A 26,763-nucleotide genomic window follows, 5' to 3' on the forward strand; every position below is an offset into this window, starting at 1 on the left:
CATTAGCCATAAACACACTTTACCAAGAGGACAAAGTGTGGCTGATTAGCATGGCAGTTAGATACACTATCTGACTACATCTCCACTACATTTCGACTAAAACATCTCCACTGACTGTCATTCAAAAGTAACACACACACACACACACACACACACACACATACATATATAATTTATCGTGATTAATTACATCCAAAATAAGTTTTTGTTAACATAATATGTGTGTGTACTGTGTATAATATGTATATACATAATAAATATACACAGTACACACATATATATTCCGTAAACAAAAACATTTATTCTGAATGTGATTAATAACGATTAATCATTTGATAGAACTAATATTATATATATTTATACTGTGGTAAAATTTTTGCCAGTGATAAGATTATTTTTGGAGGACTCTTGAAAACATAAAGACTTTTCACTTTCTGCTGTCTTTTAAAGTCACATTTATAGAGAAGTCTCTTGTTCACCAAAAATTCTGTAAAAACGATAATATTGTGAAAATAACTGTTTTCTATTTTGTCATTGTAAAATGTCACTTGATCTCTCAGAAATCATTCTAATATGCTGATCTGGTGCTCAAGGAACAATTCATATTATTATCCTTTTTATTGTTTTTTTTTATTTTTTTATGTATTACTGTTTCAGAATTCCTTGAGAAATACAAAGTTGAAAGGAATAGCATTTTATTCAAAATAGAAATCTCTTGTAACATTATAAATGTCTTTACTCACACTTTTAATCGACTTTTAAAGTTTAATAAAAATAAAAAATTTAAAAAGGTGACAGACTCAAAAAACAGGATCCATAACCAAGCTCCTATGAGCAAAGATGGCAAACTATAATTGCATAATTTGCAACTGCCACTGAGATAAACAAGTAGCTTTTTCAAGGTATTACAAACCTCCTTCACCTTAACTCACAAGCCACCAAATGTCTCTGGGGGTATTGACCCATGTAAAGGCAATACTCCGAAGGCTGGAAGTGCAACATTCCTGGTGCTCCTACACCATAAGCCCACCCAGCGTCTAACGTGGCTGCTTCCAGACACCATAACTCTCGGTATGTGATGGGAGTGATATAGTGGTAAGCCAAGCATGCAGAAAACAGCAGCGTATCTGATAGACACACCACCAGCGGTGGGCAAAGTTCCTCCCCCAGTCAGATTGCATTTCATAAGACAGGTCACTTTAGCTCTGATCAAACAGTAACAGGGTTGGACGTGCTCAGCAGGAGTGCTGATCCTACATGACTATGATTCTCAGAAGAACAGAATACAGGTCCAAAATCAGATCAAGAGGGGTTTCATGCGGAGGCAGAGGCCACTGGCTTGTGTGGGTCTGTTATTGTGAACAATGGTGGTAACAAAGGCATGTGGGTTGGTGAATCATCCAACAAAAGCAGTGATTTTCAGATGCTCATGCATCTGTGAGCACACTTGTTCCGAGAAATTTTCTATGAAGGCCAGGTAAAATCAAATAGTAATCTTCTAAAATCCAAACTGCTGTTTGTCTATGAAACAGCGCGAAAAAACAAAGACCAGGGCGGGAAGCGAACACAAATGGTGCTTTCATGATGAAGCAGATTTAAATGTCTCTTTATGGAACGAGCTGTGTGAAGCGTCACACTGGAGGAGCAGATCCAGCGACGCGGGTTTTAGCGTGGATTAGACTCTGGGTGGTGATGGCATTGGGTTCGCCGAGTTCAAGCCTGGAGTTCTCACAGCCTAGCATAATCTCTGCATATCCACCATGTTTTAAGTGCCAGTTCTTGCCTGAATAATAAAAACCTTCAAAAACAATTCATTCTCAAAAATCTGTAATTTACAAACATCAACCTTGATGGTGTAATGGTGGGTTATAAGAAAATAAGGATTTTACACAATTGTTGTTTTGACTGCAAAGTGAAAAAAATACAGGATTGCAGAACTACTTGTCCTGATGTTCTTGTTCAGGTTAGCTGTACTATTGTACACTATTTTCAGACAGAAATCTCAACTGGGCTGAACTCAGCACTTGGATTGAGCCATTACACAACATTAATCTTGTTTTTCTTGAACCACTAAATTGTTTATTTGGGCCTTGTGTTCGGGATCATTGTCCTGCTGAAAGAAGAAGTTTTAGGTTTTAGGTTTGGGTAATGTACAATTTACACCAGACAAATTGCTTTGACAAAAGACTCTTTTTTGGTTTCATCTAGCCAAAAAATATTGTTTAAAAGATTTACAATAAGGTTCCATTTGTTAATATGAGTTAACATAAACTAACAATGATACATACTTCAAAAGCAATTATTAATCTTAGTCAAGACTAATTTCAACATTCACTATAAAGCGTTAGCAAAATCTTTTGTTTGTCAGCAAACAAGAATACCAAAATGATTCATTAACAGTAGTTATTGCATTAGGTATCATGAACTGAGAACAAACAATAATTGTACAGCACTGTTTCATCTGATGCTAATTTCTACATACAATAGTTTAATTTTAACAAGTTAATTAACAATTTTACAATGAACAATGATATATTTATAAATGAACACTTGATCATTTTGATAGACACTGTTTTTTTTGTTTTTTTTTTATTACAAATCTTTTTGTAAAGTGTTACAGCCACAGGTTTTTTGCCACCCTCCAATAGAGAACTTCTTCTAGGCACCTGGGTGGTTTGACGCATCTTCTGCTTCCACTCTGAAACAACAGCACCCAGTGAAACATCCTAAAACTTGATATTTTGCTTCATTTATACATGTTTATTTTTTCCTCTAACTTCTCTGTAAGGCTCTTTAGTATTCATTCTCACAGCTGTCCTTCTGATTCAAAGACCGGATACATTTTTAATGGTGTTTACTATACAAAGAATGCTTTTAATTTATTAATTCACAAGTAGAAGCCAATTAAGACAAATTTAGACAAATGTGTCCTTGATAGAGTGATTTTTTTTTTTATACTGATGAAGTCATATCTTCTGGGACGCTGTTTACACGAGAATATTTCCTAACAAAAAACATTGTTACATTAACTTTGAGTGTCAGTGCTGCTCATAACTGAAAATATGTAAGAAACTAAACTTTAATGTCAGACGAGAGAACTGCTTCAGTTTTGTGAGTATCTGACTGTATCTGACAGATTGGCAGCTGCCGTCACCAGTAATCAAAGGTCACTTCATTTTTATTTCTCCAGAGAAAAGCAATAGATGTTGAGTGTCAGCAACACCTCGAGTGTGAATTGCATGCATATGTGTGTGTCTGTGTAATATGCTGTATCTCTCTCTTTCTTCACATCCTCCAGGGCATAGGGAGGGAAATTGAGGCGCGCTCCCAAGGGTAGAGAGACGGTTGCCAGAAAGATTAACCCGCCTTCCTTTTATAGCCCCTGACAAGAGGTTAAATCACACGTTACAGTTCCGCACACTAACCTCTCCCTGAATAATTAGATCATGAATATTACAGTGGCTGACTCTGGCAGGCCACGGCTGATCAGCCCTGGCTGGAGACGCTGAGGGCAGCACTAGGATTTAAAAGCTGCTTTCATCACATCAGCCTCATAGAAGGAAACATTTCAGTGCAACCAATGAAGGCTGAAGTGAAACAAACAGATAAAGACCTCTGGACCAACATACTCCAATGAACAAAACAATGCCAAATGTAGGGCATAATGCAATCCATCCATCCATCCTTTTTTTTTTTTTTTTTTTACACATTCCATTTTTTCCATTTAAATTTTTCTGGATTTCACTTTTTCCTATATATATATATTTTTTTTCTAGATTCTGTTTTGATGGTTTAATCAAATTGTAGTAAGCAAAAAGCATGTCTAAGTAATTGAAATCATGAAACTTACACCATTTAACAGCAATTTATTAAAAGTTTAACAAAGAATACATTTTTAAAGCCTTTTTTCCCCCTCAAATTCAGTTTAATATTTTACCAAATTCTGTGTTGTCCATTAATTTTCGGGACTCCATTTTAATGGTTTCATTAAAAGTTTACAATCAAAAGCATCTCTAATTAATTTATAAAAAATACATATTCTGGTAAATATTTCTTAAAAAAATAATGTTTTGATAATAATTTTATTATTTATCAAAATTATCATTATACCAAGTAATTTATTTCTGTCACAGTTTCTTCAAGTTAAACCAAACTTTTTTTTGACAGGTTGCTGTGAAGAACTTTAGGTTTTTGTTTGTATATATGATGACAGTTTTACCCAAAATAAACTGTAAAAATTTAATGAAGTGAAGATGAAGCAATCCCAGAGATTATATTCATGTGTTTATGTACTCTTATATTCTGGCGGCAGTGGCTTTAAACACAACGAGCATGGTGTGCACTTCAGGATGCATGCAGTGAATGAAACCATGCGCCTGCACCATTCATTCACACAGTCAGAGACACACAGACACTATTCCATATTGCGTTTTGATTTAAGTGTACTGACCTACTTTTGATTTATCCTACCAAAATACAGTAAATGCCGTTTTATGACTTGATTCCGCAATTCCGTCCGCATTTTTTTTAGCATCAAGGAAATCACAGGGAAGTGCAAATGTTGGGCAAAAGGAGAAGGGGAAATCAAGCCTACAGATTTCATGGCTAACAACTAAAAGACTAAATCCACAGGACAAGAATGACATATGGAAATATGTTAAAAATGAGTCCATCCCTACATCCAAATATGCATTCTCCAAAGTAAATAACTGTGAAGTAAATAAAACTAAGATTAGTAATTGAGTGCATTTTACAGGAAAATATTTTTTCTACTTTTCAGACATTCTCTTTTTAATCCAATGTTACTTGCTGTAGACTAGTAGTATGGTGTAGTGTGTAACTATGCAGCCGTCAGGTTTTATGAGTGTCCCGAGTCAAAAGAGCCCACCCACGAGTCTCTATGACATCCCAGTCCTTAGATATGACACCACTTAGCGGGCACCACTAATAAGCGTTCTCCTTTGCTGTTGTCACTGACCTGAGGTTGATTTGTGGATGGAGGCCGAGCGTGTTCATTGATATGGGAGGATGAATATTTGTCAGGTCACGGAGACAACACTACTCCACTTCACAAAAACACCTGCTCTCGGATGACTTTGGGCAGGAGCCCCTATTAATTACAGGAAGCCACCACAGAGGGACAGTCAGCATGCAATGAGACCCTGGGACATCAGCTACAGGAAGACAAATGGCCAAACCATGATTGAATGCAGACACACACATTCTCTAGTGCACACACACACACACACAAACACACTCAGCTCCCTCTCATCCTCTTCAATCAAGCTCTGTAATGCTGCCCGTGTAGGTCTTACTCACTGCCAGCCAGGCTATGCCGCATTTCAGAAACTAGGTCACACGGATGGCTTTTCATCACACAACTCCACATTATATGCACCAAGCCGACTCAAAAACACTATAGGCTACTTCAAATATGCATTCGTATGCATGCGAGCACAAAACAAACAGAGCCAGCATCAACAAGCACACACAAAAGAGCTTCTGCTAATGGATGGTTTCTTCAAGTAACCCCACGTTCCGGACTCTGGCACAAAAGAGGGAAATGGCTGAAGGTGTACTCTTCATTGATCGCTGAGAGACGCCTGACAAAAGGTCTCCGCTTGCCCCTGTAGCTACTCATACACTCATTGACCCAAGCACTACACTTTGCTTTGTGCCGGTGCATGTGTAGCCTTTGTATCTCTTGTACATGCATTAGTGGCACACATGAGTTTTATAAAGCTCACCGGATCAACTTGTTTTTGCAAGATTTCAAGGAGGACAGCAGAAGCCTAGAAGGCACCTTTGTCTTTTGACAGGATATTAAGCCTCCCCTGTGTCTGTCAGCGCACCTCTCTGCACCTGCTTCTGCGAACAACTCTCTCTTTCTCTTCCCCGCACACAGGAGCGAACCATCCTCAGAGCCAGGACCGTGTCTGATCCTGTGCTAGATTGATAACCATTTGAGCTGCCTTTATAAATCAGCGGGAGGCACAAAAGGCTACATAAGGTCGCACATCACGCCACCTTCAGAAAACACACCTGATTTATTGGTTTGGTGTGTTGACATCTACAAGTGAATATTTCTGAAAACCTGCTCATAAAGTATGTGGCCCCAGAATCTTTTTTTGACTTGCTATGAGAACCTCAGGCACTGATGATACTCAAGATCTTTCTGAATCTCCAAAAGTACAGGTCCTGCAATAGACATTCAATTAATAGTAATTTGGGTTAATCCTAAATAACGCTAATAATTACTAGTTAAATTAATCTTTAGCAAATATCAAAATAGCTATCCATGCTTTTACTGTACATTGTTATGTCTAAATTTATTAGAATTGCAAATGTTTTATTTTCAATTGGATAATTAGTTAAGAAAACAATATATACAACTCTAATACCACTCATCTAATGATTAACAGCCATAACACAAAACCCAATAATTATCAGCTCATCTGTACATAATTTTAATACCTGCTTCCTCTGTTAAAACATGTAATTTTAACCATACTTTATTACGTTTCTGAAAGTGCTGATTTGGTTTTTCTGTGCTAAAGGCAACTAATATTATGTAAATAGTTCCTCTGACAATTGTTCCCACCAAAAAACTGTTTTAAAAAATGCTAAAAATAAGAAAGGATTCTTGGGCAGAAAATTTGCATAATAGAATAGATTTCTGAAGGATCATGTTACTTGATCTGAAATTTCTGCTTAACTATCACAGGAATAAAATACATTTAAATGTATTACAATATAAAACAATTATTTTAAATAGTAATATTATATTATAATATAATTACAATAGTAATATTATTTTACAATATTACATTTCTTACTGTATTTTTGCTCAAATACATTTAGTATTCATGAGCATAGGAGATTACTTAGATAATATTACCAGCTCTTTTGTAATCTATACATTACAAAATGCAACTGGAGAGAAAAATCTATGCGTTTATACTAGAAGTAAATTGAGGGTAATCTTCCATTAAGTCGCAAGTTTTAACCACACAACAACTGTCCACTAACACAAATCTGTGGTTTACTTCCACAAATTTCCATTTTTGTAATCCATTAAGGTGCAGGGAGACTCAACTGTATCACTAACATTATTTGTGGAGCATATCATTTTAAAACCGTTCTGTTTACACTTGAAACAACATTAAGAGGAGCAGTTAGCCCTACACATATTGCCCTTCCCTTGGGCTCCATGTCCTGTTTGAGAGAACATCCCTGATAAACTCAGCAAAACATCGCCACTGATCCCGAACAAACTGTCACCAGCATTTGACTCTGCCAAAGGCATCAATCCCAGCATTACAGCAGCACCCTGATTCTTCACTCGGCTGTCCACTCGTCAACTCTGACCTGTCATTACAGAGCAACGTGATCTCTTCAGTTGAGTTCATCCAGCATAAAGACACATTCCTGGATTAGGTAGCTGAGAAAGTGAGCCCATGTGCTGCGGACAGGCTAGTAAACAGAGACGTTAGTTAGCCTGCAGCTCGTATTTAATAAACCCTCATTCAAGATAACATATCTAGATGTGGCCTGACAGTTGTCACAACGGTTGATCTTTTAAAAAAAAGTTTATGAGGGTCTGAGGGCCAAGAAAGGTGCGTGTAGGATGAATATCTTGTTAAAGAAATGCAGGCGAACTGAAGTCAAGCCGAAGAGACAGGGTGGAATGGGTCAGGTTGGTAAAATAATTGGGTAAGCGAAATTTCCAACTTTTGTTTTGGCTTTAAAAGACTAAAATCAGAAAATCCTCCAACTAGTCAATTCTGAAAATCAAACGTTTCATTAATTAAAAGTGCACTCAGCTGTTTTGTTTATGGGTCAATATATAATTCAGCAATAATGTTGTTTTTTTGCATATAACATACAAATATTATTCATTCATTCAATCATTCATTCATTCACACACTACAACAAATATACTGTAAAAACTTTAATATTGTGAAATATTGTAATATATTTATTGTAATATTTTGTAAAAATGTCATTTGTTCCTGTGATGCAAATCATTACTGCAGTCTTCATGATTTCATGAAGTCAGATGATTCTTCAGAAATCTTGAGCTGATTTGATGCTCAAAAACATTTCTTATAGGGCTTGGGCGCCAAGTTGCATTCTGGGACATGGCGGCCATGTTGCCAGCTTCGCGAATGTAAACATACAACCAGTTTAACGAGAAGAGCAGAGCTGGGAGAAAGAAAAAAAGATGTCAAAATCGCGAAAAGTTTGTGGGATTTATAGGGATACGCTAAATAGGGATGACAGAGGCCAGTATGTGGACAAAATCGGCACTATTAACGGTTTGGATCCATATGAAATTCCCAACAAATAGTGGAGTACCGACGAAGACTTGTTGCCGCAGGTTTGCATTACAGATATCTTCGGCTACCTTGTTTGTTTTGTGAGCGCCTACACTTCAGAATAGTTCCGAAGCTACAAGTCAAGTCTCATGTACAGTTCACAAATGTATGGGTTCAGGAGCTGCAAATCATAGAAACGGAACAGCGGCAAAACAGTATACAGTAATCCGGTAAGCTGTGCTCTACCTAGCTGCTAGTTTAGTAACCGTTAGTGCTAACAACCATTCACACATGGACTTTTAACAATGAGTTTCAAAAGTGTAGTTAGTAGCTGTCCACCTTCCCATTTTTCCGAGGTTCTCACGTATTTGAGCTGTTTTCCCACTGTCTTCCCGTTTTAGTATTTTCCTGTAAAATATCCCGTTAGCCCCTCCATCAGACCTGTCAAGTCTCTGTGTTGTTGTCCTGTTGCTACTCCTTGTATTTCCAGCGAAACAGATGTTTTCAAAGCATCGTTTAGCTTACTTGAAAGCAACCTTAGCGTGATGTTGGGCTTTTTAAGATAGCGTGGTTGTTGTGAGAGCACGATTTCACGCCAATCTGTAACTAAAGTCACGTTAGACCTAGCTTCACAAATCGCTTAATGTTAGTTAATGAATTTTTGCTGTCAGCAGAGGGATAGCAACAAAAACATAATTGTTGAAATTTCCCGCATTTTGGATCAGTAACTCGAGAAATTTCCCTTATTTTCAATGTTGACTTAAGCTATATAAATTAATATTCAGATGTTATCGTCTCCGTAGTCGCCCCTCCAAGCAGGAAAGCGGTGTAAAGTTAATCCATTCTCATTTTATTTTCCCCATAGCGATTATGTGTTGCGCTATTACACCCCACAATACAGCAACGGTTGAAAATGGTTAAAATAGATTTTTTTAATTAATCAAATTAAGACACACGGATGAGAGGGAGTATGTCTAAACACTGCGCAGTAGTCCGAGTTGCAGTAAAGGAGGCAGTAAAGGAGGCATTCAACGTGGCGGCCACGCCAAGTAATGACGTCACGACGCCCAAGCCCTATTATAATCAATGTTGAAATAAGTTCGAAAACTGTAACTAATATTTTCCTGGAAACCATGATATATATATTTTTCCACATTCATTGATTAATAAAAAGTTTAAAAGAACAGCATTCATTTGAAACAGAAATCTTCTGTAAAATTACGAATGTCTTTGATGTCACTGAACAAAAGTATTCATTTCTTTAAAATAAAAAAAATCTCACTGACATATAAAAAACATTTTCAGTGAGGTAGTAATTACTGTGTGCATGTGTATGAGGCTAATAAAATCACTTTAATGCTTGCTTCAGGAACTGCATCAGAGATTACCAGATCAATAAAGCCAGCCTGTGGTCAAAGTAATAACTCTCAATTGTAAGTTAGACTGCGACACACAAACTATCAGGCTTGGTCACACTAAATAACATCCTGCCCAAAACTGCTCATACCAAATACACCAAGAAACACGAGTAATATTTCAGGCTGAACCACCACCTCTCTCACACTGAATCAAATCTCACAAACACGTAAAAGAGAGATGGACCAGTCTCAAATGTCCAGAGGGGCTAAGGTTAATCTAGCACGTCAGAAGTCACTTTCAGAATGAACACGAAGCACACGCTGCTTCAGCTCTGAACACAAACGTCCATTCAGGATGGCTTCTTTCACTCAGGCCCAGGGAAGGTCAACGTTTACCCTTCACCTCCTCTCTCCCCATTACATACAAGCCTTGTTATTCATTCCTGCCCTCTCTCCTACTTTACCTAAATAAAAAAATAAACATTGTGGTTAAAGCAATTCCTTCTGCTTCACTCTTTTTAATAATGTAATCTATTATTACTCTGTCTATTTCGGCCAGTGCAGAGATAGCATTCAACATTCAGTATTCAGCCTTCTCAACAATGGGTCTTAACAGGAGCACTGATTCACGGGCCACATAAAGGGCTCCTATTCTCTGCTCTGGATCCCTCGTGCTGAAATAACACACACGCTCTGAAATTTGCACACACATACATGCTAAACAAACACTTACACACATACACACTCACATAATGATGGGACTGGCAACATGGACACTATTTTCTCTAATACATTAGAAGCTGTTGCCCCCATCAAATTGAAAAAGGTTAAAGAAAAATGTACTGTGGTATAGTATGGTATGGTATAACAGTATTACCCACTCTCTCATGTAAGAAACTAGTCTTGAGCGCAAATGGAGAAAAACTAACTTGGACGTTTTTATAATTGCATGGAAAAACAGCATGTCCAGCTTCTAAAAACTACCAGGGCTGAGCATATCCACAAACTCATTGAAAATAACCAGAAAAATCCTAGGTTTTTATTTAGCACAGTAGCTAGATTAACAAATAACCAGGCACCACCCAATTTAAATATTCCATCAACATTTAATAGTAATGACTTTATGAATGTCTTCACTGAATTCATATAGAAACATCAGAACATCAGAAAAACAATAACAAATGTAGATTCTACAGTGTCTAATACTTCAGTTTCATCCATTGCACCCAAAGATAAACTGCAGTGCTTAACAACTATAGGACAGTAAGAGCTAAATAAACTTATCACGGCATCTAAACCAACAACATGTTTATTAGATCCGGTACCCACCAAATAACTGAAAGAGTTATTACCTGTAGCAGAAGAACCATTTCTCAATATTATTAACTTGACGTTATCTTTAGGTCACGTCCCAAAACCATTCAAGCTGGCGTTTATTAAGCCTCTTATTAAGAAACCACAACTAGATCCTAGTGAACTGGCAAAGTATAGGCCCATTTCAAATATTACATTTATGTGTAAAATTTTTGAAAAATTGTGTCTGCTCAATTGTGCTCCTTTTCCTGCAAAAAAAAATAAAAAAAATAATAATAATAATAATAATAATAATATATATATATATAAATTTTAAAAAATAAGAGAGATCACACTAATTGCATGTTATATTTTATTTAGTACTGTCCTGAGTAATATATTGTTCATAAAAGATTTTAACATTTAGTCCACAAGACGAAAAAATTGCTGAAATTATTAAAATAACCCCATTCAAAAGTTTGGGAACCCTTGGTTCTTAATACTATGTTCTGTTACCTGATGATCCTCGACTGTCTTTCTGTTTTGTGATTGTTGTGCCTTGTTTGTTCTGAACAGTTAAACTGAGCAGCGTCTTCAGAAAAATCTTTAAGGTCCTGCAGATTCTTCAGTTTTCCAGCATCTTTGCATATTTGAACCCTTTCCAGCAGTGACTGTATGATTTTGAGATACACCTTATCACACTGAGGACATTTGAGGGACTCAAACACAACTATTTAAAAAGATTCAAACATTCACTGATGCTCCAGAAGGAAACAAGATGCATTAAGATATGGGGGGTGAAAACTTTTGAACACGATGAAGATGGCCAAATTTGCCTTATTTTGTTGAAATATAATTTTTTTCCATTTAGTTCTGCCCTTCGTAAGCAACAGAAGATAGTTGTATTTTTCCCGGTACACAAATTAAGTACAATTTACCTTGATCTTCAAATTCCAAAAGTTTACTTTTATTTATTATTAATATTTAAATACTAATTGCTGTTAATAGTGTTCATCAGCTATTTGACTATTTCTTGTGTTAATTTTTCCGAAAATTTCGGCCATATGCACATAAACTGACAGTCACCACTGATAAGCTACTACTAAATATTGTACAAACGTAATTTTCTATAAAGTTGCTTTGCAATGTTTTGTATCGTAAAAAGCGCTATACAAATAAACTTGAATTGAATTGAACTCTTGTGCTGCTGCAAAATTAAAGGCTTTTCACAGGATATCCAGGTCAATTTTCTTTTGACTAACTTTTACCTTCACCTTTTAATAATCACAGGTGTACAAAAACATGGCTACAGAGAAAGTTGCTAGTCAGAAGAGGACTAGGAAAAGCTAGGCTGAAAATAAAATGGAGAGATAGTGACAGAAACACAGCGCTAATCCTCAGATATGCTTTTTAATAGGCTCAGCGCTAACAGATGTGTGGCAAATAGGGTTGGATCAAAACCAGAATTTTGCTATCTGCTATCTTGGTTTCAATACTAAATCAAAAGGCAAAAAATGAACAGCCTGGATTGACATATGAAATGAAATTAGCAAATCAATTGACTAAATAGTTAATAGCAAGTTGCAATCAATCTTACATTCTTGTGTAGTTAATTATACATCAAGTTACTTGCAAACAAAATAAGTAGGTATCAAACAATGAGAAAATATCTGCAATAACATTTGGATAATTAACATTTCCCCACACTTTACTTTGTTTTTATTTGTTACATAAATTAAAGATGTTTTTGTACTGACGCCAGACTTATCACTCATTTATGAATAATCTTATCTTCTGGTATACATACATCAAGTTAAATAAAAAAAATATTTTTTAATTTTCATTTCATTTCAAGCATTTAGCTAGCTAGCCTATTGAAAACTACACAATTATTTATGAAATGATGAATGGCTTGCTGTATTCCTCGGCACTTTGAATAAATGAAAGCAAGCGAAATGAATAAATGCAAAACAAAAGTCTATATTTAAGTATATATAGCGTACCATTACAGAGATATAAAATACCTAAAATATTATGATGTTTTGCTCACATCGTGCTCATGAACATTCCATCTAGATCTGAGTACAAATAAAATGTTTTTTAAAAGCATTCATAAAGATTTGAATGAATCTCACACTATAACTTTCATGATTTATGTCACAGAAACTTGAACTGATAAATTGTTCAGCAAATTTCCATGTAGGTCAGGTACTGTCATTTGCAAAATGATGATTGTTGTGGTTTATTAATACGAGTATACCAAAACTAACACAAGATAACAAACGATTCTACATTTACTGATTTTATCATAAAAAAAATAAAAGAATGAAAAGAAAGAAAGAAAGAAAAAATGCACACCCTTAGATTTCAGCTCATTTTTCGGAATCTCTTTAAATAATTTCCGTGAAAAGATGTTGGCCTGGACTGGTGTGACAGCCTTGAGTTTGACCTGAGGGGGCTGCAGAACTTTATCAGCCAATGGGGACGGCTTCTGATAAAAAGGCAACCAATGGCAAGAGCTGACAGTAAGTGCTCGCCTGTGGCTAAGAACATTCATCAAAGTGCTTTTATGAGCGTTAGAGCAGAGGCTGGCATGATAAAATTTAACAGACATGCCAAATATCCACAACACACCCCCTCCCCGCCTCTGTATCTCTCTGACTGTCAGCTGACTCAATCTGCTCCATGTAACCTGACATTAACCTTATGATGTTTCACCATATTGTTCTTTGTTCCAGGAGGAATCAGCTATCCCATCATCCTGTCATCTCAATGTACTATAACTTTAAAATGTATTATTTCTGTCTCAATAACACACACAAAAGATCATAGAACACAGATGAAACACACACAAAGGTCCATGTGTTTTCTGTACAGTTTAATACATAAAAATGGGAATCTGACAAACACAGAAAACCATAAATTATAGCTCCTGTCCAAAGCAGCTGCAAAATATGCCAGATTTGTGTCAATCTGTCTGTCTGTCATTAAGAAGCACAGCTATCTGCGTGCATACAAATCAGCATGATTGGCAAAAGAAGGAAGAAAGAAGGATGAAGATGAACAAGCATGTCAAAATGACTGTCAACAAAACATTCAAATGCCTCAAATGTATGAAAACCCAGAGGACTTGTGTAAAAATGTGCCATTCGACATCTTTCTAGAAAAGAGGAATAAGATGAATGCAAAACAACTGAAGAAAAGATGAAATTATTTTGAATTAAATCACAAAAAATAGACTATTTAAATTATTTCTATTGTTCTATTATTTAGATCATTAATAATCTATATTATATTCTTTTTACATTATGTAACATCATTCTGATCTAAATTTATTTAGGCTATAATTTTTTCATATTTTCATATTTTTCTCTTTTTAGCACTTTCAAACCCCTTAAAACATTGTACATGTATGGTGGTGTGTATGACAAATATAATTTGAATTTGATAAGTAATAATAATATGATAATAGATTGGGGAAAATAGAATAGAGCTCTAAAGAGAAGGGCATCATTGTTTCATTGTATTCCAGAGAAGCTAAAAACTATTCAGTATAATAAACAACTGTTCCATGTGGACTCAATTTAACAATGAAGTGAAAGGTAACATCAAACATTTTAAAACTTCCATTTGAGGTACTTCTGAGTTCAAATTTGACTTCTCTGTCTCATGATTCTGCCCTCTGCCCCAACCAGTTGGAGGCAGATCTCACTTTCATCTCTTCACGACTACAGCTCAGCGTTGCATGACCTCAGAAGTGCCAACACGCAGCAGGCCACCCTGGCACCCAAGCAGGAGATGAGAGCGCTACCATGCTAATGGCATCTTTTCAGATTATACTGGACAGATATGCAATTTGCCAAGCAAACCCTCATTATGCAGCGGGGCAGAGACAGAAGGGAGGGTCAGATATCCCGTTCCAGAGCTCTTATCTAGAGCCATAAACAGATAAGAGCAGATGACTGCTGCCCTCCTGCTCAACTTACAGACAGATGCACAGACAGAGGGGATAAACACGTCCCTGTTCCAATGCATGAGACATACACACCAAAATACAGATCTAATCCCTGCTGTAGAATAGATGTCATTATACTGGCCATATCACTTGGATACATGCATGCACACACTTCTCTTTCTACAGGTACCATAGTAACTCTGCTTCCATGCTAAAAGGGAGACAATCTGTGTTTGTCTGTTGTGTCTCAATGTAGACAACAGGTCTGAATATTTCAGCAGTTGACATTTAAGAATTTCCTGTTTTATTCTAGAGAACAAGACATGGAAATCTGTAGTTATACTTGACATACCACTGATACACAGAAAAATATTTGATTAGCGAATTTGGCTCATTATACTGGGCTTAACCCTGAGTCATAGAGTGACCACCGATCTAATAATATGAAGCTTTTGATTATGTACATTATTTATTCTAGCATTTATTTCTGTGAATCAGAATAAAACACTACTGAGAATCCTGTTTTAATTATATATATATATATATAATTAAACACAAAAACTATAATAAATTCAGTTAACAGCTACATAAACGCCGGTACAAATCTCTTTCACACAGACTGCTATGCTTTATCTACCTGGAGTGCAGTGTTAAAGTAAGCAAAATAGAAAATTGACATACCAATAACTGAGGCCCTGAAAGACAACCTAAACCTGTCCGGTAAAAGCATACAGCCCAATTGGCCTCAATGACATCAGGCTCCTCACTCTCATCTAACAGGCTTATCTGAGACTCTTTCTCAGCTGATCTCTTCAGACCTGCAGTTTACCCTCATACAAAGGGATTTTATGAGTCAGGCCAAAGCTTCTTGCTTTAGGGTGCAGGGAAAGAGAGATCTGGTCTGTTTGAAGCGATATAAACCACAGGCACGAGAGAGAGACGGCAGTGAGGCTTTATGGCTCTAGTGTAACTAAAGATGTAGAGAACTGAAAAAGAGAGAGTGTGTTCGTGTGTGTGTGTGTGGGGCCTGGTTTACCAGCTGGGTGTTTAACTCTCACTCTCAATAGGTGGGGAAAGAGATGAGACACAGACCTGCGTACATGCATTTTTCTCCAACCGACGTGCAGTGGAAAACAGCTGTGCAAATGAGCATGCACACCACAAACACACACAGGCTGGATGTGCAAGCTTTGATCGACAAGCTTGATCAAGCTCTCTTGCAAGCCAAATAAAATATGTTATATAATTAGGAACAAGGTTGAAAGAGTCATTTTCATTTTTTTTTCAATGGCTTTAGATGTTTTTTTTAAAGATTGAACTAAGATTTAACTATTACACTAACAACTTATAAACAAGAAAATTCAGATTAGTTTTGAGGAAAAATAAAAATTCTGTGTGTTTGAAAACTCATTAATAGATGCATAACTGAAGAAGTGTGTTAAAGGAAAAGCAAAATATGCAAAATAAATTTACTTCTCATTGCAGAAATTCATTGGAAATTTTTGTAAAGGACTGTTATTTTAACTGGAAGCAACAATTTTTTAGTTAAAAAAAAATCTGAATAACTCACAGGTCTCCACTTCACAACTTTTTAGGCAAATTTTCATTTTTGGGTTAACCTAAAATGAACTCACAAATCACCACATTCAGGTTCTGATGAATGCAGAGCCCAAAAGTCTTCATCACCTCCTTCTTCTTCACTTCTGCCACTTGGGTTTCTCTCCATCACTTCTGCTGTAATTTGTCATCTGCTGACTCACAAGCTGTGATTGCTCGTCCTTCAGTTGAGAAATCTGTCCATTTGGACCTCATTCAACTGATCTTCAAAATCGCAAGATTGTCTGTGTCTCTTACAGCAATTACTATCAGTATTAACAACATGACACTGAGCCGCATAGACAAAGGACTTGAACCAACAGCCAGGGGAAGCGAAAAAAAATCACATGATAGCAAATTGTGACAATCCTCATGCTTAAATCTTCACATACAACTTAGTCACCACATATACCACAAAACTATTTAATAAAACACTGTGTCCGTGATAATCACATGGAAATAAATGTTCATTATCTCTCTCCAACTTAAAAAAAAAAAAAAAAAAGCAGCAAGGCATGTCTTTCTGGAATCAGACAAATTTATGGTATTCATAAAAAAATAGGTTACCATGCTTGGCATATCCTCTATAATGACCGATTCTATTTACCTTTTGCTTAGCACAGGCAGGTCTATTAAACCTAAACCACTTAGAGAGGAGAATGCAGCCATAAGCCCTCCATGCACACTCATAGAGGAATGCGTTAATTATCAAATGCATTAACAGGTTGCCATGTGTTGCAAAACATCTGGAGATATTGTGGCCATATGGTTATTCCATTAGCAGAGGTTACTTACACTGTATAATGACATTTAAGCAAAAATTTCACTTGAGCAAAAATTAACTGTAAAAAAAAAAAAAAAAACTACATGTTTTCAAGTTTCCATGACTTATGATTAATGAATACTAAGATTTCTGAATTAGCATTCTTGAAACTGCATAAAAACCTTTGTTAAGCCAACAGAATTCTCCCTAATGTTATCCCAACTAGTCAAACACAGTTGTCTGAAAAATAATACTAATAATTAAACAAGATTCCTAAAATTGTAAGGGTTTGTGAATTACAGCATATATTGCAGCATGAATACATTATATGGTCATTGGTTACTGGCATGGGATTGTTTTGTTTGCTAGTTATTTTTTACTGTTAGTTATTTGTTTTGTTGTTTGTTTTTGTTGTTGTTGTTTACATTAGTTGATTGCCACCATTCTTAAGGTGCCTGTCAAGTATCTCTATACAACCTTCTAAAATTAGATTCTAAAAATCTTTCATTTTTAAGGTGTTTGCACAAAGATATCATAGTTTACGTCATATAAGGCCACAGGTAAACACAGCAGTGCTGTACTAAACCAAGAGTGTGTTATTACTTTTAACAGCTCTATAAACAACTAATAAAGAGTAATTTGTGTCAAACAAATGTTTGGCTACCAAAACCCAAAGCCTCAAGCTATGCATGTAAATAAATAATAATATGCATATTCTGTTTGATATGCATACAGTCGAATGAATGAAAAACTGATCAGCAAAATAAGGAATAGTTACTCTGACCAAAAAAAAAAAAAAAAAAAAAAATTGTGGCTGCAGTCAGGACAATTGCAGGAGTGAAAATGTATTTATGTATGAGTAGGCATGCATATTTGAAAGCACTCCCCCCGTGATTCATTCAAAAAGCCAAATGAAATCACATAATTGCTCCTCATAGAAGAAGATAAACGTTTCACCCAGATGTCAAAATCATCCTTCACCACGCTCAATAATTGTACTGAGAATAGGAGACCGAGTTTCTCTGGAAATAGGAGTCTGAAATTGAATTATCCAGCCTTTGGAAAATGTAGGGCAGACAGAAGACGGCGCAAAGATATAAAACTGCACTCAGTCAGTGGGTAACTAATGTCAAGCTCCGGGTTTAACTGAGTGAGCACAAGATACCGGAGAAGTAAATCAAATAAACACTCTCTAGCCTTAGGTAATTGCACTTTTAAGAATGGTTAGAATGCATTCATGATAAAAAGAAAAGCACTTGAACACAAACCAACAGCAAATTTTTCAGAACCGATGATGCTCTATGTATTCTTCACATTCCAGCTATGTTTACAAAGGACATCCTCAAAATATGTTAAAACTAAACTTTCGCATTACAATAACAATCTACTGAGCACGCAATGCAGGAATGTTTATGCCAGTGATTCACGTTGCCAGTTACACAGATGGGGAAAGCTCAGTGCTGCCAAGAGTCTGCTGACTGCATGAAAACACGCAACACGGTCGGAAATCACAACATATGGTCAAGAATAAAATACGTCTACTAACACACATAAGCTTTAACCTTACCCTGGGATCGAGTTATTTATGGATGACATTCGACGCAATCATTTAGCACCAATCCACAAGACCGAAATGCATGGTTAAAGATTCCTTGGACAGCGACAGAAAGTGGCCGATTCAACACGGGCAGCCGCGGAGGCACCTACACTAGATTGAGCAGTGGCGTCTATCGCTCCGGTTTCTACGCCAACTAGCCCCGCCCACTCTTAAATATATCAACACGGAAGCTTCCCTCCCATTGGCTCTCGGCTAGACTAGGACGCGTCTAGCAGCGCATTCGACCAATCACGCCGGACTCTGAAAATAAACAGGGGCGGGATTCGGAGTTGGAAGTCATGCGGGCGGATGCGATGCATGACGTCAACCCTTTGTTACCTTGCCGACCCCTTTCATCTGAAACAGCACTTATCTACGAGTATAAAACATAGCGTAATTAATTCATAAACATCTCGGTGCAGACGGTGCACTTTAAGCTTGTTGCAGGGGTTTTAATTTACAGAACGCAGTATTCAAGGCAAACACAACGAGTATTCTAATGAAGCAGGTGCAACACGTTGGATGCATTTTAATTTTAATGACACAAATACTTTACTTGCTGCATGGGTGGCCAGTGTTGTTACATGAAACCATGTGATTTTCCTGTGATTTCTTTGCACTCAAATGATTTATAACGACTCCATCTGGCTAGACTAAAGCTGAGATTTATGACAGAGCAACTGTACATTGCTATCCAAATGGCCAAGCGTCGTTCACAGAAGTCGTGCATGTATGTTGTTCGCAGTCAGTCCACCGTGAACCATAATAAACCCTCTAATGATATGCGACTTTATAACTTTCCACCCACCAGCCAATCTGCTGTCGGCTGTCAAAACCCCCAGCTTCAAATACCGCACTGCTTCTAGGCGGAGAAATCCCCGGTGACATTTCGAGACAACGCCTTTGATATTCAGCAAAGGTCACAGCCATATTTCTTTCTTTTCTCTCCCTCTCTCTGTCTCTCTAGAGGATCAAATGCGAAGTCTGCAGTCTGCCACCCAAAAGCCCTGTAGCACTATCCCTTAAAACGCAGCCTATGCGATAGAAATACTTAACATTTTCAAGAACACTGCAAGTAATATATAGGAAAATGTAATCTATTAATGTAGTATAATACATCATAGTTCAATTTTAGCTAAAAGTCCATTCATTCATTGGAAGTCAGCATATAGTAGCCAAAAAATAACACTCAAACAAATGCATTGCTTGTGCTAGAACAACGTACATACGCGGATTTTCGGAGTATTTAATTCTTGATTTATACGCACAGATGTCGTTCTTGTTTTTGCCTAAAGCAGAAGGCCAAGTGTATAAGTGGCCAGCTCTTCCACACTAAAATAAATAGAGAGCTGACCCCTTTGTTGCTTCTTAAAGCTTGAATATGAAATGGATGAATGTAAGCAACCAATCCACAAAATCAGTACGGTAGTATCATTCAAATGATATACTTACTCTCCGTGGATCATGGTATTATACATTGTTCAGAACATCGTACTGGATTAACATTAGTTGGATACTGTTTTGATTTTTTTTCCTAGTGTTGTTGCTCTGCGTTGCCGAATCAGTGTTGCTGTCTGCGGCAGCAACTTCCGGCGCATGCGCTCCAGCGCTAGCGTCACAGACAATGGCTAGCGCACAAATGTAAATATTACATTAACATATCCTCCACAGTTAGCATTAGTACACATATAATAATTTCTGAAAAAGGCAGTTTTGAAGGCGTTTTTCTCCCATAACCGATCAAACACATCTTCCCTGGAACCGATTAGGCCACATTTTAAATTCGAATCTAAATCATTTTGTAACAGCATCGTGTCTTTTTGAATTCTTGCAAAATCACTCGTAAATCTATCACGAGAGCCTTATGTAATGCCTGTCCCTTGCTTCACATTTCATGTTGCTGTGACTGAAGAGATAATCATGCTTTATCATTCACTAACCACGATAGCTTGGTGCAATTTAGTGCATATCATTTGTGAGATTATTCTCCTCTGGTTTATCGTCTATTTAATTTAATCTCCAAGATCCAAAGAGTTGTCTTGGAATTTGTATTAGTTTATCCGTTAAGTTAGACCATCTTTAGGACTATCATAAATAACTTAAAAAACATCACGATAATCGTATTGTTTAAGGAGGAACACGTTTTATTATATAGAAGATTTGTCTTGATGGTTGTGTCTCTAAGGGAAACTGTATATAGTCGATTTCCTGGTAGAAATCAACCAAACAAGCAGTTCGTGATTTGCTAGAAACATGTTTAACACAAGAAAACATTTCCTTAAACAAGTTTATTGCATATTCTCCCTTACTTAGTAAGTGGGTTTAACCTTTTGGTACAGTCCCAGAGAGTGTACTAACATTAAAGTCTGTCCAAAGTCAATTTGTTTCCACCTGGTATGGAAAGGAAGAACATCGTTACAAATACGGAGGGTATTCATCACAGCAAACCAATGCATAGGCTATATTTTAAAAAAATTCACAGAATAAAACAAAACATTCTTAGAAACAGATGGAAGGCATCTGGTTAATGAAGTAACAACAGCAAATTACCCAATTTGATAAAACAAAACAAGAAACAACACGGGAGCAGCACCATAGAGCAAACACACAGTGTGCGTGGTGCACTCATCAGATTTATTAGCGCAAATATAATTGTGTATTTGATCTCATCATGATTATACAGCTACGTCTCTTAATCAAATCGCATTCGTCTATAAATATATTAACTCGCGCGGTCATTCAAGAAGTAAACACGAGTTTTCTTTTTCTTGTTTTTTTTTTTCTTCTCGAGTCATAGTTGTGTGGTTTTGACAGACACTGGCTGAAAACCTCATCAGACAATTAAATGAAAAGACAAGGACTGCAGTTTTGAGATCCTCTGCTGATATGACAAAAATAGCCCGCTATACATAATCTGACAAAACAACGTCGATCTTGCGACAAAAAAAAGCCGGAAAATGATGTAGAGATATTTACAATTCCTATAGGCGAGAAAAGAACCATGAGATTTAAATAAATTCTTGACGTTTAGCAGGACTTAATAAAATAATCACCCTTCGATCGCCATTTTACCGGAAGCCTTCTTCTTCTTCTATTGTTGATTTCTGGTAACACACGCGGAGTCTGTATGTCGTCACCTACAGGTCTAATGAGCATCTGCATATAAACATCAAATGTGTGTTACAGCGAATGCCCAAAGTCAGAGGACAAGAAAAACAATCAGAATCATATTCTGACACACAAGCCTAAATTTGAAACGCACTAGCAACCTGATAACCCATGAATACATTCCCTGATACATTCCTGACTCCTTGAAAAATGCAGTTATTCCCTTTCTTAATGACATTGTAGCTTTCTTAATTTGCATGCACTCCATGCTAAAAATTAACCCTCTATATCCCAGCATTTAGCTGGATTCTTGTTTCATATAGCCTACATTGATAAAACAACTAACCAACAATTCAACCAACTAGTTAGAATATGGAAAAACAAAGGATTTGATGGTTCACAGCAGAATAACTACAGCAATAGCCTATTGCCCCCTGCAGGCATTGTATCCCAGACTTAAAAAAGAAAAAAAAAGAAAAGAAACATTAAAAAATTGTCATTCTGAAATTATAATTCTATTTTTTTATTAGATTACATGAACTCCCTATCTACAGTCCCTACTGTTCTCATATTATTAATGTGATGTTCTACAAATCAGCAAGCTTTAAAACACTTTTTTTCTTACTGCTGAAAATTAAATAATTTACTGTGATATCCGTTTTCTCTCCCGTACATCAACATAGTCCATAGTTACAATAAAAATGTATCTCGACTTTATCTTGTGGTTATTTTGAGAAAAACAGTAGGGGGCGTTTCCCCACCCTCTACTCTATATATACTGTACATACAGCCAGTGCTCCACACAGAGATCTGGAATGACATGAAGAAACAGAACATACTGAGATATAATAAACAATGTCATAAATAGATTTCCTTCATTAATTAACTTCTATTAACTACATTAAAACAACGTTTGGTGTGAGCATCCTTTGCGTTTAAAGCTACTTTGGCCCAGGTTTACTTGTGTATAGTTCTTCAGGTATCATTGCAGGTAGGTCTTGAAGCATCTTGGAGACGTTGCCACAGTTCTTCTGGATTAAGTCTGTCTCAGTTTGTTCTGTTTCTTCATGTAGTCTCAGACAGACTGATGATGATCAGATCAGATCTCTGTGTGGAGAGCTGGCCATTGCTAAACTCCTTGTTTAATATTAGTTTGGTAATGCAAACTAATATTTCCTACTAACACACTACAGCAAAAGACTAATAGCTGACTTAAAACCATTTTTTTTGTTGGTGAAAATATAGAATATATGCTTTAAATAAATAATTTAAAAGATATTATAGAAAATTAAATATATTTAATCCTTCTTTGTCCATGAACCATCATTTCTCAAAAGCAAACAAGACAGAGATGGTTATTTTCTTTCTATATTTAAGCTCCATAAATACACATTTTCTTTCTATAGAGCACTCTTCAGTCCAGTGAGTCCACTAAGCCATGTTATATGCCAGTGAAGGATCTGAGGGATCTGTATCTCCATACAGTAATTTCCTTTATGCTAATAGAGTTAGAAAATACCGCACGACTTTGTGAGATTTAGAGTGTGTGCATATCATGAATAAATTGAATATCTGCTTCTAAGATAGTTTTGATCTCAGTGGATCAACTCAGAAGCATTGCAGCTATATTTATCATATTTATAATAGAAGGCCAAGAAATGTTCTGTATTGTAGAAGATGGATGGCGTTAGCGCCTCTGACTCCATCCCACACAAGTCCTGTCAAAATATTTCTCCTGTCATTTCTGTTCCTACATGCCCGCAATGCCTCCACACATCAAACTTTCTGCTCGCTGTATATTTTTGTATGTCCTATGCTTTCAATTGTACTTGACATCCTCCATACACGCTGCACTGTGGAAAGTAGCTCAATTTACAACAGGGGAGCCCATCAGTCACTTGACATTTATAATGCTCTAACCATCATATTTTTCACATCTCATTTTCCATATGCACACTCCTGCTACACGTCCTGTACACTGACACCTAAAACAGCTTAGCTTTGGAGGAATAATAGCTATACCTTGTCAGGAAGTCATCCCTCAAACTAAAACACTTACTATACGACTATCTTGTAATTCTTTTTGAAGCTGAACAGACTCATTGCTTTTCACTTTACTTCCTTTAATGTTTACACCAGTCTCCTTAACTGTAATATATTACTTGTATTTCCAAGTTTTTCTTTTAGCCAATATGTAGTTAACAGACAATTTTATTACACTCCATATATATATATATATATATATATATATATATATATATATATATATATATATATATATATATATATATATATATATATTGTATAAAATGGTCATCAGTATATACCAGCCAAAATACTGATGCAGTTACCTCTGCCATTATTTAACACTTACTTAAAATGAATCTTTAAAAACATTAAATCACAAATCATTATTTCTTTATTGAACATTATAACCTTAGGAAGTCTAAATTCACATATAGCATTTAAAAAAAAGGTAAAACAGTGTTAAAATGTATTGTAAATGTAAAATTGGACAACAAATATTGGCTCATTTACAGGCCTATTAAATCTTTTAAAATGTTCTTCTATATTTTATGCTCTGAAAAGTTTGAATTCTCATTGGTTGATATTTTTAACAATGGTTGAAGGAAATATGAAGGAAAACATATTTGATTTGTTTATAGGTATTAAAAACCCCTCGACACTCACACTTTTCCAAATGACAGATTAATGTTGATGCTTCCATAATTTTTATTGTATACTTCTGAAATCTGCTCATACTACTATATGTATTACCGCTTTACTATAAACGAAAATAATAATTTTTGTAAAGTTGTGCACATAAATAAAAAATAAAAGCAGCTAAGCCAATCAAACACACAACTTAAATATACATAACACATTCTGAATAAAATTATAAACAGAGCATCTAATATCACAGATATTAGTACTTAATGTGGTTTTTAGCACTTTCTCTCGACCAACTAAATTTAATCTAGTGAGGTCCTTTAAGCAGCGACACCATCACATTTTAGGGCTGCTGTAGTTATGAAATGGAATTTTATAGAATGAATAATAACCAGTATGTATTTAAACTGCTGGTGTACCACCCATCTTTACCTATTGTCAGCAGCCGTCGTCATCATGATTATCATTATCCAGGCATTGTGAGATTCATAGCAGGGAGAAAGAACTATGTGGTGATCAAGACTAATGATTCTCATCTTTGCCAATGAAAATGAAGAAAACACTGGTTCAGACCAGGCCATTCAACATGCTCGGAAATCATATCAGGGTCACAAGGCTTTCTCAAAAGATGAAGCCATTATGTGCATGGGAATAATAAATAGAAGTCTTGAGCTTGAAGCTTTTAATGTGTGGTTTCAGATTTTTTATTTTTTTCCTGGAATTGTTAAGGTTATGATGGCTGATCCTGGAGCAGTACAAAACGTAATTTTGCACCCACAGAGCCTCAGGCAGCTGAGGGGAAGTGCTCAGCCGTGTGCTTCATCACACAATAATACAACGTTAATGACGCAGAATGGTGTCTTTCTCTGGCCCTGAAAGACATCAAGGCAAGATGTTTAAGAAACAGTGGTCCTAATTACGCTTTTTATTCCTAACTCTGACGTGATTGGTGGTTTCAAAGGAGATGCATTATTGATCCCCTTCACAGACAAGCTATATTGATTGTGAATTCCTTATAGAGTATGGCTTTTCCTCCTCTTCTTACTTTCTTTCTCCTGCTACAATCAGGGCTGGAAAGTATGACCTCTGGGTGATTTATATAAGAGTGTCCTAAAAGCGTTTTGATGAGGATGTGACTGAGGATGCCTCAGCTGTGTGGCTTTGTTGTGTTGTGCTGCAATCATGTGTAATGGCTGAGCAAGTCAGGGCTGCATCTCTGCCTGAGCAACAAACCAGCACGGCTCGGCCAGCTCCTGTCACACGCCGGTTATACTCAACATGTCCGCGGCTTTGTGATTCCTCCTTGCCTGAAGAAAGGTTGCAGTGCTGTGCTGTAACTGCGGGACATTTCTATCTGTGTGTGTGTGTCTGTCTTCACTCCAAAAGATGAGGAGATACCAACTGAAATATTTGACATGACAGCAGTTATTCAGCATCCACAGCTGCTAAACAATAATGGCATATACAGCACAAACAACCCTGGGACAATCATTTTATTTTATGCTGATATGGGTTTTCTTATTATGATTTCTAACACTGAGCTTTGTAAATTAGAACCTAAACATAAACATAGATGTGCACAGGAATTATCAGAAATAGTTTTAATCGTCAAGTTATTTTTGGAGAAAGCCAGGAATTTAAAATCATCCGAGATGGACACCTTTGTACTTTTTTTACTTTCAGTATTTCAATTACGAGACTCAAATGAATTATTTAAATGTGACATTATGTTTTGCATAACGTATTAGGCCCTGCAGAAGTTTTTTTTTTCTAGATGAAAACCACATAGCTGGATGGATATTTAGTTGGTCATAAAACCACAGTGAAAATGAAGATTAAAGAGGTTTCTTTACCAGGATTCAGGTGTTAGGAAGTGGAAGTCACATACAATTCCACAGACACTTGCCAGAAAAGGTCTTCTCATAAAGCTCAAGGAGAATTGTGTGAGAAAAAGATTTAATCAGATCAAACACTAGCCTTTAAAGACTGGCAAAGAAAAAGTTATTATTCAAAAAGATGTGAAAGCACATCAACATGTTTATAGAGTTTATTTATGGTGATCTAGTTCTAATGTGGAAAAAGATTTTGTGGTTGCGTGAGACCAC

At 36.3% G+C, this 26,763-nt stretch overlaps 1 protein-coding gene across 4 annotated transcripts in view; it reads right to left on the reverse strand.

Annotated features, from left to right (window-relative positions):
• The window catches only part of LOC113049173 (protein FAM222B-like), a 51,564-nt gene that overhangs the window by 22,655 nt on the left and 2,146 nt on the right, over positions 1–26,763 (reverse strand). For 2 of the 4 annotated variants that reach the window (XR_003276581.1, XM_026211286.1), the window contains exon 1: positions 18,851–20,016. The exons of 1 other annotated variant lie outside the window; for it this stretch is intronic. The gene's annotated coding sequence lies outside the window, so the exon portion shown is untranslated. Of the gene's footprint in view, positions 1–18,850; positions 20,017–20,332; positions 20,870–26,763 lie in introns of those variants that run through there. One more of the 4 variants, XM_026211287.1, reaches the window with a different exon arrangement.

This window comes from Carassius auratus, chromosome 30 (assembly GCF_003368295.1).
Source record: "Carassius auratus strain Wakin chromosome 30, ASM336829v1, whole genome shotgun sequence".
In the NCBI taxonomy this organism is placed as follows: Eukaryota; Metazoa; Chordata; class Actinopteri; order Cypriniformes; family Cyprinidae; genus Carassius; species Carassius auratus.